The 15,930-nt window shown below is 49.3% G+C and overlaps 1 protein-coding gene across 1 annotated transcript in view; it reads left to right on the forward strand.

The window, feature by feature from the left end:
- LOC138265561 (ceruloplasmin-like) overlaps nucleotides 1–15,930 on the forward strand; it is a 454,089-nt gene that overhangs the window by 63,114 nt on the left and 375,045 nt on the right. The window lies entirely within an intron of this gene.

Genomic DNA, 15,930 nt, shown 5'->3' on the forward strand with positions numbered 1-15,930 from the left:
ATTCTACAAGTGTCTATTGTTAGCCACCATGAAATTCCTGAGAGTCATGTGGTGTACTTTGCCGAACTTGTGAATTGATCATATTGTTGCTTTTTTTTCTGTTCGTTTCTACAGAAATTCCAGACAGGTTAGAGATGTGGAAGCCTGGCTGCAGCATGGGTCCTTATACATTGCTCCTAAAGCCTTAAATGAAAACTAAGCAAGATTGTGTGCTTTTAGGTTTGCGCCTCATCAAATGCAACAATCACACAGGCACACTGAGGACCTCTCCCATGATGACTTGAAGCCCCAGAGCAGGACTCTGAAGTCAGGTTGGGCATTCAAAGTGTACCCCTCCTTTTGAAAGTGACTACTGTCCTTTGCACTGAGAAAGCCTCCACGGGTCACGCTGGTGGTGGCTTATGTTTATAGCCTAAGGACATGCCCTTTTGCATGTGACATGGATGGGAGAGTTCCTATAGGCCTCTCTTGGTTAAAGTTCTGCATCTTCTTCCTCAACTGGATATTTCGCTCCTTCTATGGTAGGACATAGACTGTAAATGTATGTTTTGCCTAGATGTATATTGCTTCGAGAAATTTAATTGTTTTGGAGGACTGCTCTTTGAAGTGCTGCACACTATTATCTTCCTGCTTCCCCTCTCCTCCAGGAGAATCACTGCAGATGGAATTGTTCGATCCCTGGCTGGGGTCACCTCTCAGTTCTTCGTGATTTGGTTTGCATCCCCTGGTATGGCACATCCTGCCCTACCAGGTGATGAAAACCTTGATTTTGCAAATCAAACATGAAGACTATGGGGGTAATTTTGACCCTGGCGGTCCGTGACCGCCAGGGCTAAAATGACGGAAGCACCGCCAACAGGCTGGCGGTGCTTCCTGGCCTATGACGACCGCGGCGGTAGCGCCGCGGTGGCACCGCCGGGCACCCGGTTTCCCGCCGTTTTAGCAGCCAGTTGCTGGCGGTTTGCACAGCCAGGAAGAGGCTGGCTGTAAAGGGTGTCCTGTGGCCTCTGGGGGCCCCTGCACTGCCCATGCCACTGGCATGGGCAGTGCAGGGGCCCCCTAACAGGGCCCCGGCCAGCTTTTCACTGTCTGCATAGCAGACAGTGAAAAGCGCGACGGGTGCAACTGCACCCGTCGCACGGCCGCAACACCGCCGGCTCCATTAGGAGCTGGCTCCTATGTTGCGCCCTCATTCCCGCTGAGCCAGCGGGCACAAACTTGGTTTGCGCCCGCCGGCCCAGCGGGAATGTCGTAATGGGGGCCGCGGGAGTGCGGCCAATGTCGTAATGACCCCCTATGTCGGATGGTATGGACCCTCCACTACTTGACCAAAACAAAGTAGAACCCAAAAGATGAAAGGGTGTTAGAATCAATGTTCGTATCTGCCAACTAGGTGTAAATACTAGATACAAACTCACAAGATTCTTTTTACCACAAGGAGGGTACAAATGTGTGTACGTGAGCTATCTTTTGAGCTGTAGGACTTTGGGTTTGACTGCCATCTCCATTAGTAAGGCAGGAAGTGATTTGGGAACACAGAAAGTTTGTTAAAAGTTCTATTTGAACGTGTTCTCGAGGGAGAAAGCCCAACTACTGTGAAGGGAAATGCTGGAGGTTCCCTGCAGAAGAACAAAGCTATCCTAAAAGAAGATCAAATCTGGAGATCTGCGAACTGAAGAATGTATGCATGGGATTTAAAAAAAACTGTAACATTGTGATAACTTTAATAAGATCCCATCTGTCTCTGTCACACAAGCGTGGGACCCCAAGTTGCCCCCATTGGCCCTGGGCTTGCTTGTTATGCCTTCATGGCCTGGAAGTGCTTGGAGTTTGCTAGCACAATCCACATCTAACAACATGTAGAGATTTTGAAGATATTCACACTGTAAGACCTAGGGCGTAGTGTCTGTGATGCGGTTAACTAGTCAGGAAGTTCAAAGTCTGACAGCATTCAGCAGGTCCTATGAGGCAGCCCTCAGAATTGTGTGATCTCGAAATAATTTTTCTGATTGTGCAGACTAAAGAAAAATGCAGAATTACAATTTCAGCTTCACCTTTGCTCCCGCCACATCTTGCTGTATTGAAACAATGTGAATTGTATGACTGTGGTCATGTTTCACCACGCAGCCCACCAAACCTTATGCATTGTCAATGATCACAATTTGTAGTACGTCTCCATGGATTCTTACCTTAAGACTTTCTCTCCAACTCCTTCATTACCAGACACTTCATTACCAGACCCAGGGTGGGTTGTGAATATGTTTGGGTAGGGTGAGAGGTTTCAGCAAGAGTAACAGGAATCAACTATAGGAGAGGCAGCATGCAGAAGACCTGCAGGGTTGAATATACTAAACACTTATTTGCTCTGATTACCATCAAGTCTCTGTCGCCCAGCTTGCACGTGCACTCAGTAGTCTCACTGCTATCTGGAAGTATGTGCACATGCTTTCATTTGAGGGCAGTAGTAGTTGGTTACTTGAAGCGTGAGAATTCTCAACAAGTCTGTGCTGTTCAGGTGTAACTGCAGAGATCTGAATGTTGCGAATGTGGTATGTTTAGAAGATTGGCTTTTATTTATTCAGAAGCTCATTAATCTGATTGCAGCTCATGTTGTTTCTTCATTTGTGTGTGTGTTTCATGTATACAGTATTTAGCTGTGTTTTAGTATTAACCTACTTTTTCAATAGAAAACAAGGTACTCGTTGAACATTGATATTGTTGCCTAGTTTTGTAATGAACTGAGCTCTTGGGGTGATGTGTTTCAAGATGCTGCTCACAAAAAGTGGTTGCTATGTGCAACAAGTTTTTCTGCAACCAGTATGTAATTGTGGCAACCAAGCTATATACTAATAGGTAGGTTCACAAAATTCTGATACAGAGTTGCTAATATTCATTAGGCAGGTTGCAAATTGTGACTTACTCTGATTGGTCACGATCACAAGGAAGGCCAGGCCATGTCAGCAGCTCCCCGCAGCACATGGCCGTAGTCTATTCCAAGCAGTTGGCGGCCTATAGATTGCTGGGAGAAGAAAATAGCCAGGCCCTTAGTCCAACGCCATAGTGCAATGCCAAAGGCTGTGCACTGCGGGTGTTGTCTATCCATGATGATTTGGGTCAAGGAGCTAGCCAGAGGACAGACTCAGTGCCCAGTCCCTCTGCACAGGGCTGAAAATTATGTAAATGCACAAATTATGGTTAGTTGCATGATCCATAACTTGTGCAACAGGTAATCTCATCTGTACAATAATTTACAGCATTATAATTGCATCTATTTCATGAAGGATGAGGCCATGAGCATTGCATTTGGTGTGTGAGTTATGGTTTTTATATCTGTTGTGCAAGTTAAGGATTGAACTCCTTACTATAACTTGATAATTTCAAGAGCACTTGTGGGGACATACAAAGAGACTCCTCCTCGACCTTAGGGCCAATATTTTATATATCATTTATTTCATGGTGGGCCCTCCGTAAGGTACTGAGATACTCCTGCTGGGGCCATCCTTCAAGCTTTACCTCCAGTGGTACACTGGTGTTGTGGAAGCTTTTCCTGGGAAGCTTTCAAAGGCTGTGCACAGTCGCGGCTTGGTCGCCTCTAGTTGGGTGGGACACAGGGCTCGACTACAGGCCAGGTCTGTTGGCCAACCCCATACTGAATGTGGCCAAATTCCATGCATAGTTGAGTGTTGGCCACCTGTGGTGGGATTGGCGCAAGTGGGTGACTATCCGTGGTTGCTGTCGGAATGGTCTGGCCAGTCGCCTGGTCCTCCATCCATTCCCATACTGTGCACAGCTGAAGACCATGTACAGGAAGGAGGTGGCGCCTGTGGTTCGGTTCGACAGAGGGAACCCCTGAACACCTGGAGGAATGGGCTGAATATGATAAAAAAGAGAACACAAATATCACTGAAAAAGATCAAAGTGATGTTACAGTTAAGTATGGTAATAAGACCTTCCCTTGGATTAAAATAAAAACAGAAATTCGCAGAAAAACCTAAAGGTTAATGTGAAGCTTTAGCTGTTAAAATAAGATAACGTTTACAAAAAACCTGAAATGTGTCAGTTTTATTTACATGGCTAACTATAACTTGCTTTCCAGCCGCACCTATTACATCACTCTTGTCATGTAAAGTGACATGACTGATGACATCGCTAGTGACATTTCAGATGACATCAGTGATAACTTCACACAATTATTGTGAGACCGTACATTCTGTATAGTTTGTGCAGTTGGAATAATTAAGCGCTCTACACCTGTAAACAATTTTCTATACACCTTATTTCCCTCTTAAAGACTTCATATGACCCACAAATTTATGTCATGAGGTTTACAGATCTATAATTGACACTGAAAAGACACCTTCAGTCCGGCCTATTAACAACCCTTCATAATTTAGCAACATGCACTACAGATAATCTGGAGATGGGAACAATGACATACTGTTTTACAGCCATGCTTACAACATCAATGTGAGATAAACCACCTTTAAGAGTGACACCCCTACATTCTACATTATTCAACAATCTGCAATGCCTCAAGATCTTCAGTGAAGTTCTGGAAATAAATATCCACACCTAAAATATGTACTCACTAAATAGATTTTTTTTATACCACTGTATTACATCTATTTAACATGGGAACTTGTCCAGATATCCATTGGTGGATACTCTATTGTCAACAGAAGCTTTGGCCTTCCTCACTGAGTTTTTGAAACAAGCTTTTGCATTAATTATAAGTCTACTTTCAAACATACCTCTGCAACCAACATCAGGTACACTCAGCCTTTACCTTGTTTAAGATAGGGTAGTACCTGCACCCCAAATGTTAGTGTTTTGTAAATTGTGTACCATAAATATCGTTATGCACTATCACACTTGCCTCCATGGCTTATGCTGTTTCTAAGCTAAGGGCCCACATGTGTACACTCCATGCTATGTATGACTATGATGTTATCAATGATGTCATCAAAAATATCATCAGTGATACTGTCAATTATGTAATTTAACATGACATGAGTGATGAGTGATCTGTCGTCATGAGCAGTGCATGTTAGGGTGTAAGTTATAGGTACCTCAGTAACATTTAACTGGTGACTTTCAGTTTTGTGATTTGTTTTTTAAACATTAGCTTTTATTTTATTACAATTGCTATAACAGCACTTTAAACTTAACTTTTTCATTGAGTTTGTGAGATTTTTATTACACAAAGGGTGACTGTAGGAAAGTACCCTCTTTTTGGCATGTTACTCCAATTTCTGCCTGATGTCAGTGTGTTTTTGACTGTGTCACTGGGATTCTGCTAGCCAGGACCCCAGTGCTTATGGTTTATGGTCTGCTTGTCAGTACATTTCACTGTTTTCTAAATTGTCACTGGAGTCCTACTAATCAGGACCCCAGTGCTCATGCCCTCTCTGTTTCCAAATTTGTCCTTACATACTGGTAACTCAGCATTTCACTCCAAATTGGCATACTGGTCCTCCCTTATATGTTCCTAGTATATGGTACCTAGGTACCCAGGGCATTGGGATTCCAGGGGATCCCTGTGGGCTGCAGCCTGCATCCGCTAGGGGCAAAGGGGAATGGGAATAGAAAAAGGGAGACTGCCTCCAGATCCAGTTCCTGCCTCTGTTTCCCACTTGAAGATAGGATATTTCAGTGTGTGTCTCTGAAAACCTGGACCTTTCTTCAAATTGGGATTTCTTTAAAGGAAGGACCTGCAGTCGGGTGATGAGAGCATAGATAAGTACATTCTTATTGTGCATTCAACTGTTCAGCCATTCACATTCACCCAATTCTATTGTTCTCCTAACCTGGATCTTTTGAGAGACTAACCTCTTTCTAAGAGAACATTGTTAACTTAATATCTTCTTTTCTTGAGGAGTCAGAGGTTTCCAAGGTTCTCTGGAGAACAGTTCAAAAGTTCACAAATATACAAACTACTAATGTCTTTTACAGGAAACGAAAACTCCTTCTCAAGGTTCAGTTTTCTCAATCACAGTCTCTATGCATTAGTCTGAGCACTTAGGTTTGTCTCTAAGACTGACAAGTCTGCAAAGCAAAGAGTTCTTGAATATGTATGTACATATATATATTGGGAAGTCTGGAAATCATACAAAAGGATTGCTTACTGCAGTTGCTTGAAGTTCTGTTAAGCCAAAACTAATTCTCCTCAGAAAGCCGATAGCCATTTGTTGGAAGAAGGAAACAATTCAGCTTCTTCAAAAAGGAAAAAGTAGCTGGTGTGCACACCGTAACAAGAAAAATAATTAATTACTCAAAACTGGAAGAATTCTCTACGAAATGAAGCGCCTCAGGAGCACAGCTCATTCTCCTCAGATTGACAGTTGAAGTGCAGGGCTCCCAGAGGGAAACAGCTGGAGGGAAGCTTCAGAACAGGACTAAAGTAGAAAACTAGAGTGCTGACCTCACAAGGATTTGTAGCCACCATTTTGAGTGGCAGTTAAACATGAAGAAGCTAGTTCTAAGAACAGCCTCTGCAAGACCGACCAGGATTGTGGATGCCGCTGCAACCAGCGTGGGTACAAGGAAAAGGGGAATCGTTTTTGCTGAGGGAAGAAGTTAACAACGCTGGCAATAGTTGGAATTAACATTACTATTTTAGAAATGCCACTTTTAGAAAGTGAGCATTTCTCGGCACTTAAATCCTTCTGTGCCTTACAATCCACGTCTGGCTGGGTTAGTTGTCAGCTCCCTTGTGCATTTCACTCAGACAACCCCAAACACAGGATTCCCAGTCACACCTCCACCTGTGCATACTGAATGGGTCTTGCTGGGCTGGGAGGGTGGAGGGCCTGACACTTACATCTCAAAGGACAGTGGCCTGCCCTCACACAACTGACTGTCAAACCCCCTACTGGGACCCTGGCAGACAGGATGGAACTGAAAGTGGACCATGTGCACTTCTAAGCCACTTTTTGAAGTCTCCCCCACTTCAAAGGCACATTTGGGTATTTAAACAGGGCCTCTGACCCTACCAGACACTTCTGGACAAGATACCACTGGGGAAGAAACTCTGAACCAGAACCAGAACCAGAACCAGAACCAGAACCTGCAATCTGCCAAGAGAAGCTGCCTGGCTGCCCAAAGGACTCACCTGACTGCTTTGCTGAAAAGGACTGCTGCCTTGCTGTTGCCCTGCTGCCTTGTTCCCCTCTAGTTCTGCTGAGAAGTGCTCTCCCAGGGCTTGGATTGAGCTTGCTCAGGGCCAAAAAGAGTTCATTTCTGCAAAGAACTCCTTGTGCAGCAAAATTTTGACGCACAGCCTGCCAGAAAAGACGCACAGCCGGCATCGCTGTGAGAAAATCACCGCACACTGAACCGGAACGATGCAGCCCGGCTCCCTGAGTGGAGATCAACGATCAACGCAGCGCCAGCATTGCGACTGGAACTTCGACGCACGCCCCTCTGGATTGACGCATAGCAGAGCGGGAACGACGCAGCCCGACTTCCTGTGAGAAGAATCGATGCAGCGCCTGCCGTGCGACAGAAATTTCCCTGCATCTCCCACCGGATCATCGCAGCTCTGGTGACTCCATCCTGCATACTCAGGATCTCTCTGCATCGTCCCCCGGGCGTCCAAATACCCCGCAACCCGAAGAGGATCCAAGCCTGCACGCCTGAAATCGACGCAAGGCCCTGGCTGCGTGAAAAATATTGACGCATCGTCTGTGTGCGCCAGGAGAAACCGACACACACCTCCCCTTTTTCCACACATGTCCTCCTCTGCGGTCTCTTGCGGATAATATAGATGCAAACCAAGTAAGGTTTTAATGAAGTAACTGCTTCTTAGATAATAAAGCATGTACTGCAATAGCCAGGACGATAAAGCATGACAGGATTAAAATTGTGACAAGGAGAGTAAAGCAAAAAAATAACGCATACCATATTGTCACTAGAGTTGCTACTATAATTCCTACGTAGGCTATATTAGAGCACAGCATGTTAAGCTCTAGTTCTGCCCTTCAGGTTCCCCTGGGAATACATCATCCCTCATACCTGAGCAAAAGGCCTAAAGTCTGCATGAGCAGCTGTAGTGAAGCATTCAGCAATCAGCATACAGTCATGGTCATCTGGCTGGAATCTCCCTCTAACGTGTATGGGACAGTAAAGTGTTTTTATATTAAAACAGCTGATGTTCTGAGAAAATGTCCCTACGTAAGGATGTGTATTTTTCTATGAATACCACAGACAAAGCATTACCATGTTCAACCTATCTTACTGCAGCCTTGAAAGAAGCAAGAGTGTAAGAAATGTCTTGTTTAGGAACGCAGTGCTGGCCTAGGCAAAGAAAAACTAGATAGAAATAAAACAAGACTGCAAATGTGGCTATTATTCAAATAATAAACAAAGCTGAATAAAATATATCTACGTTAAAGTGCATAGCGGCAGGCATAGTGTGCCAAAATAACGTGCATGGAGCTATAACTAAAATGTCCACACAACACTTTGTGCTTGCAAGAGACACATATTGCTCTTAAGACCTTAAGACTCTTTTTATCATTCTCTAAAGTGATATTTCAACATGTACTTATCAAATCTTGCTCGTTTTGACCTTATTTTATCCAGATAAATATTGTATATGTTTCTAAACCTGTGTGGTGTGTTTTTGTGGTGTTTATACTGTGTTAGTGCATGATTTATTGCACAAATACTTTACACATTGCCTTCTAAATAAAGCCTGACTGCTCAGTGCCAAGCTACCAGAGGGTGGGCACAGGATAATTTGGATTTTGTGTGACTTATCCTGACTAGAGAGAGGGTCCTTGCTTGGATGGTGGTTAACCTGAATGCCAACAAAAGACCCCATTTGTAACATGCACCAACCAGGGACCTACATCTGTCTTCTTGGGTGCATAACTGACTTTGGCCCTCAGTACAACCCTGACCGTCGGTGTTAAAGCGGCAGTAATACGGCAAACAGGCCTGTGGAAAAAAAAATAGAATCACGACCGTGGCGGAAACCGCCAACATAGACAGCCACTTTAACACTCCAACTGCCATGGCAGTACAAACAAACAGCGTAGCGGACACCGCCAACAGACAGGCGTAAGACAATGTACCGCCCACCCTATCACAACACAGCTATTCGCCACCTTTTCCGGGGCAGAACCAACGCGAATAAAAACACTGCGGCAACAGTACACAGAAGGGAAAACCACTCACCTCTCCACACCCCACGAGGAACCAGGACACCATGGAGCCAAAACTGCAGATCCTGACGGCAATGGTCTTCCTGCTCCTCTATCAGGAGCTCCAACGACGGCAGCGACGACCACAGTGAGTACTGCACTTACAACACAGGGGATGGGGGAGGGAAAAGAGAGTGACACACACCCGCAATACGCAACACCCCCACCCCCACCCCCACCCTCACCCACAACACCATACACACAAATACATGCTGCAACATTACATATACACCCCCCAACCCCCCTTGAATAACGCAAGGACAAAAGGAATTGATTTGAACGATTGTAATCAATAAAAATCCATTAGTCAAAAGTCAAAAGCCAGTATATACAAATATGTACACCAACTACACAAGTCCGGATAGTGTACTAATCATTGTCCGTGGACTGACTGGAAACGGAGAGAACACTGCTGGGGCATCACATTGAAAATATACAGGCACCTCAGGGTGAGGAGGAGGGGGGCACCGCAGCCTGATGAATGCACTACACCACTGTTCCACGAGGGGGCTCCATGCCCATTGATGTATCCTGGGGAGTGCAAAGCCACAGTCTCTCAAGTCTTTTCAGTGAGTGGTTTGCCCACTGCTTTATCCTGGGGAGTGCAAAGCCACAGTCTCTCAAGTCTTTTCAGTGGGTGGTTTGCCCACTACTTTATCCTGGGGAGTGCAAAGCCACAGTCTCTCAAGTCTTTTCAGTGGGTGGTTTGCCCACTGCATTATCCTGGGGAGTGCAAAGCCACAGTCTCTCAAGTGGATAACAGTATCCACTGGTTCTGGAGGGGGCTTTGTGCCCAGAGTGCTTCATCCTGCCAAGGACTGAGGTAGTGGATGCCTTTCTCCACTGGTTCTGGAGGGGGCTTTGTGCCCAGAGTGCTTCATCCTACCAAGGACTGGGGTAGTGGATGCCTTTCTCCACTGGTTCTGGAGGGGGCTTTGTCCCCAGAATGCTTCATCCTGCCAAGAACTGAGGTAGTGGATGCCTTTCTCCACTGGTTCTGGAGGGGGCTTTGTGCCCAGTGATGCTGCACCTGGGGTGTGGCAGTTGACTTCGTCTTACCTGGGTGTCTCAGCCACGCAACGTACCTGGAACAGGTAGCATGATACTCCATGGAGGCAGAGACATACCCCACACTGCTGCGGCTTCGCATTCCATATGCAGGTGACAACTGTGATGACAGTGATGCTTCATGGAAGCTGCCCAGGCACCTGGAACTCACCACCAGCCTCGGGTGACTGACCACTGGGGATGGCAGCCATGTCTGCGGTGGTGCCACTGGCTCAGGATGTCACGGGCCGCTGGCGGTGCTTGTGGTGGTGTCAGTCGCGGCGGTGCTGGCTGTGGGCTCTGTGGCAGTGGTGCTGGCGGCGGGCTCTGTGGCAGCGGTGCTGGTGGCGGGCTCTGTGGTGGCGGTGCTGGCTGCGGGCTCTGTGGCGGCGGTGCTGGCGGCGGGCTCTGTGGCGGCAGTGCTGGCTGCGAGCTCTGAGGCGGCGGTGCTGGCTGCGGGCTCTGTGGCAGCGGTGCTGGCGGCGGGCTCTGTGGCAGCGGTGCTTGAGGCGGGCTCTGTGGCGGTGGTGCTGGCTGCGGGCTCTGTGGTGGTGGTGCTGGCTGCGGGCTCTGTGGCGGCGGTGCTGGCTGCGGGCTCTATGGCGGCGGTGCTGGCTGCGGGCTTTGTGGCAGCGGTGCAGGCGGCGGGCTCTGTGGCAACGGTGCTTGCTGCGGGCTCTGTGGCGGTGCAGGTGGCGGTCTCTTCCGCCGTACAGGTTGGCGTCGACGTGGACAGAAGGTGTGACACTGGTCCCTCAGTCGGTGCCACCATGCCCTCTCCTGACCTGCCCTTCAGTTTCTGGCCCTTCCCCACCTTTGATGGAGGCGCAGCTGTCTTGTCACTATCCCCTTTCGTTTTCCCTGACCCCTTGGTGGCAGGTGTTTTCGGCTTCTCCCTCCGGGATGTGGGCAACTTTTTTAGCTTGACAGGTGGCGGAATGTCCTTGCCCTCGCTCCGTGGAACACTGGCAGCCCTGATGGTTGGCGCACTCCAATAGCCTGCAGTTGCTGGCACCACTGTGCCTGGGGATGTGGTGGCTGAGGTGCTGGGTTGGGACCAGGAAAGCCTGGCCCTAGGGGAAGGGCAGGGGGGAGGTGAAGGGAAGATGTCAACATTAGCCAGGAAAAGTTTTTTAGACACAGTGGGACAGGTAGATGGAGGGAGTTTGGGAGTGGAGGAAGAGGTAGTGGTTGTAGGAGGTGTATGTCTGCTGAATTTGGGTGAAGGTGCATGGGCCAGACGCTGTTGTGAGGTGGATGGCTGTTGGGTGGGTGTGTGCCTGCGTTTGTGTACTTTGGAAGGAGGACTCACTGACACACTGGGAGAGGACACTGGGGATGTGTACATGGTAGTGGGGGTGGCGAGTGCACGTGAGCGGTGTGTGGTGATGGGCGTGCTGGTGATGGAGGTAGTGGCTGAAGATGTAGTGCATGCAGGTGTGAGTGGAGACGAGACTGGGAGGGAGGAGGGAGACGTGGAGGAGGGGACACAGTGGAGGCAGTGGATGTTGGTATGTCTGCATGGGTATGATGCTTGTGTGAGTGCCTGTGGGATGTGTGGTGCTTATGTTTCCCTGAGCCACCCTTGTGTGTTGACCTGTGTGCATGCTGGTCTGATGGTGTGCTTGGGATAGGCTGAGGTACAGGGGATTGGGTCTGGGTGGAGGAAGTTGGAGGGGGGAGGCTGGACACAGGGACAATGGCTGCCATCAGTGCTGAAGCCAGAGCCTGAAATGCTCTCTGTTAGGCTGCCTGGCCAGAATGAATTCCCTCCAGGTATGCATTTGTTTGTTGCAAATGCCCCTCAATACTCTGGATGGCATTCATAATGGTAGACTGCCCAACAGTGAGGGATCTCAGGAGGTCAATAGCCTCCTCACTGAGGGCAGCAGGGCTGACTGGGGCAGGGCCTGAGGTGCCTGGGGCAAAGGAGATGCCCAACCTCCTGGGTGAGCGGGCACGGACACATGCTGAGGGGCTACTGGGAGGGTGGTGCTGGTAGGGGGGTGGCAGCTGTACCTGTTGATGCGGGGGCGCAGAGGGGCCCGCCACCGCAAGGGAGCTCCCATCAGAGGAGGAGTCGCTGTCACTGCTGTCACCTCCTGTCCCTGCCGTGGAGCTCCCCTCGCCCTCCATCCAACTGGTGGCTTCAGACTCCGTTGTGTCGCCCTCCCGGGCCAAGTGGGATGCAGCTCCCTCCTGCTCCGGTGCCACTGCTCCTCCGCCTGATGATGCTATTGCACACAAGAACAGGGAGACCACAAAAAGTGGGGGGGAGACAGAAGAAAGACATGTTCAGTGCATGCAGCACCACTACCGTTGGCGGATACTACAGACACATCAGCCCTCTGCACTACGCCAATGCACTTATAGTTCCTAGATTTATCACATGCCCATGGAGTACAAGGCCTAAGCTCGATTGCTGCACACATGGAAGTCACAGGAGCCTGACTAGGTGTAGATGGCACTAACCACTAGTGGGGTTGGGGTTCCACTGAACCTGCCTCACAAGGGACCTTGCCTATCAAGCTCGCCCTGGCCTAGGGGAACCCACTGCCCACTTCCCCCACCCAGACACCTCGTAATGCGCGCAGAGTCAGCTGAATGTGACTGTATTCACCCCCTTGTGGCTGCTGTGATGCCCTCAAGCGCCCATCCAACTCCGGATAGGCCACCGCCAGGATCCGGAACATCAGAGGGGGTCATGGTGCGACGGGCACCCCTCCCACGTTGGGAGGCCATCCCTAGTTGGGCCTCCGCAGTCTTCTTGCTCCAGCGGCGAAGGTCTTCCCATCTTTTCTGGCAGTGGGTGCTCTGTCTGTGGTGGACCCCCAGGGTCCGGACGTCCTTGGAGATGGCACGCCAAATATCCTTCTTCTGGTGGGCGCTGACCTAGAGGAATAGTACAGGGGAAAAGGAAAATCTTTACCCCTCCGGACCGTTATACTCATTGGCCCATGTTCCCACCCTTGCCCTGACCCACATACACTCACCGTCCGCTCATGCAGGCCTCAGTCCCCCCCATGTATCTTCCATCCACACCATGCCAAACAGGCATTGCCCACGCAGCATGCTCACAGTGTACTCACCTGTTTGTCTGGACGACCGTACAGTTGTGTGTACTGGGGGAGGACCCCATCCACTAGTTTCGCCAACTCCTTCGAAGTGAAGGCAGGGGCCCTTTCCCCAGAAACATGAGCCATCGTCGCTTCCAGACTGAGGTCACAGCAGCACTTGCAGTGTAGGTCCTCTCCTGTTGAAGGTCAGGTATCAAGTGAGTGAACAGACAGAAAATGGCAGTCACGTCCGCGGCGGTGCGTACCGTCACCGCCGGCGTACATCGTCATTGGCTCCTCGGACCCATAGGGTCCAATTTTAACCATGCAGGATTGCGCCGCGGTCTTCGACCGCCTACCACAATGCTGTACAACACCAGTGCAGTTACCTCAGAACCCCTTTTCCCACCTTACAGGTCAGGCAGCCGCCATTTCAGGGGGCCACATGGCATTTATGTTAACTGTGTCACACCAATGTAGGCCTTGCATACACACAGTAACAGGCACATTACGGATTAATAACATTTCTGCAAATAACACATTGTGATACCTCAGTGTTGGCTGACTCTCTGCTCGCTGTTCTCTTCCATAGGGCACGTCCGCTGGGGCAGGTGATGGGATGGCGGCATTCTCCGGTGCACAGACCGCTGGTGGACCTGTCGACAATGTAAGACAGACACGTAATAGTCACCCACAGACTTGATCGTGCAACAATCCATGAACTGTGTGCCCAGTTGGAGCCAGACCTGATGTCAGCTATCCGCCATCCCACAGGGATCCCCCCTCTAGTGCAGGTCCTGCCAGTACTCCATTTCCTGGCAAGTGGATCCTTTCAAACAACAGTGGCCATTGCATCAGGGATGTCCCAGCCAATGTTCTCTAACGTGTTGTCCAGAGTGTTGTCTGCCCTGCTGAAACACATGTGCAGCTACATCGTGTTCCCTCAGGTGTAGGATTTGCCCACAGTGAAAGGTGACTTCTATGCCCTGGGACATAATCCCAACATCATAGGGGCCATTGATGGGACACATGTGGCCTTGGTACCCCCCGCAGGAGTGAACAGGTGTACAGAAACCGGAACAGCTATCATTCGATGAATGTGTTTGGCGGACCAGTACATCTCCAATGTGAATGCCAAATTTCCTGGCTCAGTGCATGACGCTTACATTCTGAGGAATAGCAGCATCTTTTATGTGATGGGGCAACTCCAGAGGCACGAGTGTGGCTAATAGATGAGGACAAGGACCCTATACAGTGTGAAAAGTTGTCTGGGTATGGGGTTGTCCCTACGGGTTATTGTGTGTCTAACAGTTGTCCCTCGGCATTTGCAGGTGACTCTGGGTACCCCAACCTGTCATGGCAACTGACCCCAGTTAGAAATCCCAGGACAAGGGCAGAGGAACGCTACAATGAGGCACATGGGCGAACTAGAAGGGTAAACGAACGGACCTTCGGCCTCCTGAAGGCCAGGTTCCGGTGCCTCCATATGACAGATGGTTCTCTCTACTACTCACCAAAGAAGGTGTGCCAGATCATCGTGGCCTGCTGTATGCTGCACAACCTGGCTTTGCGACGACAGGTGCCTTATCTGCAGGAGGATGGTCCAGTTGGAGGTCTTGCTGCAGCTGTGGAGCCTGTGGACAGTGAAGAAGAGGAGGCAAAAGAAGAGGATATCGACAACAGAAACAACGTTATCCAGCAATACTTCCAGTGAGACACAGGTAAGAAGATGTCACTGCCTCACACATCTCATAGTATTGTTTAAGCTATCATAAGTCTGTCATTTTCACTCAGTGTATGGACCCTGATTTGTCACTTTGCCTTTCCATTTAACAGATGTGGGTCCCACTTTGTGCCCTCTGCTATATTTCATCCAGCACTACAGCTATGTTTCATCGGTATGTGAACAATTAAATTGACATTGCTATATTCCATAGTTATTGCATTTACACATTTGTGAAAGCACAGACTGAGTCCAGATTGTTTTGTGATTGAAGTGTGTTTATTTCTGTGCAAATAAGTGGAAGGGGTTGTAAAATGGGCAGGGGTGATGGTGGAGGAACGTCCATGGCAGAGTCCAGTCTATTTGTTTCACAGGTGCATTGTCCAAAGGGGCATAGGAAGTGGAGCAAGGGCAGTTGAAGGATGGACAGGGTGACAAAGTGGGACAGAAGGGTGACATTCAGGGGGGTCTCATTTCCTGGGGGGGGGGTCTTGGCAATGTTCTCTGTCTTGTTCCTGGATCTCAGGGACGTTGGCGGGGTTGCTCTCCATCTGCAGGAGGTGGGGTGCTGGTGTTGTGTTCCTGTGGTGGTGCCTTCTGTCCACTAGCGCTGGCAGAGGTGGAGGGCTGTTCATCATCCAGGCTAGTGTCAGGGGCCCCTTGTTGTGCCACAGTGTCCCTCCTGGTGTTGACAAGGTCTTGCAGCACCCCTGCAACGGTGACCAGAATGGTGTTAATGGACTTGAGTTCCTCCCTTATCCCCAGAGAGTGTTCCTCCTGCAGCCGCTGGGTCTCCTGAAACTTGGCCAGTACCGTTGCCATTGTCTCCTGGGAATGATGGTACGCTCCCATGATGTTGGAGAGGGCCGCGTGGAGAGTTGGTTCCATGGGCCTGTCC

The sequence above is a fragment of the Pleurodeles waltl genome, chromosome 11 (genome assembly GCF_031143425.1).
Source record: "Pleurodeles waltl isolate 20211129_DDA chromosome 11, aPleWal1.hap1.20221129, whole genome shotgun sequence".
In the NCBI taxonomy this organism is placed as follows: Eukaryota; Metazoa; Chordata; class Amphibia; order Caudata; family Salamandridae; genus Pleurodeles; species Pleurodeles waltl.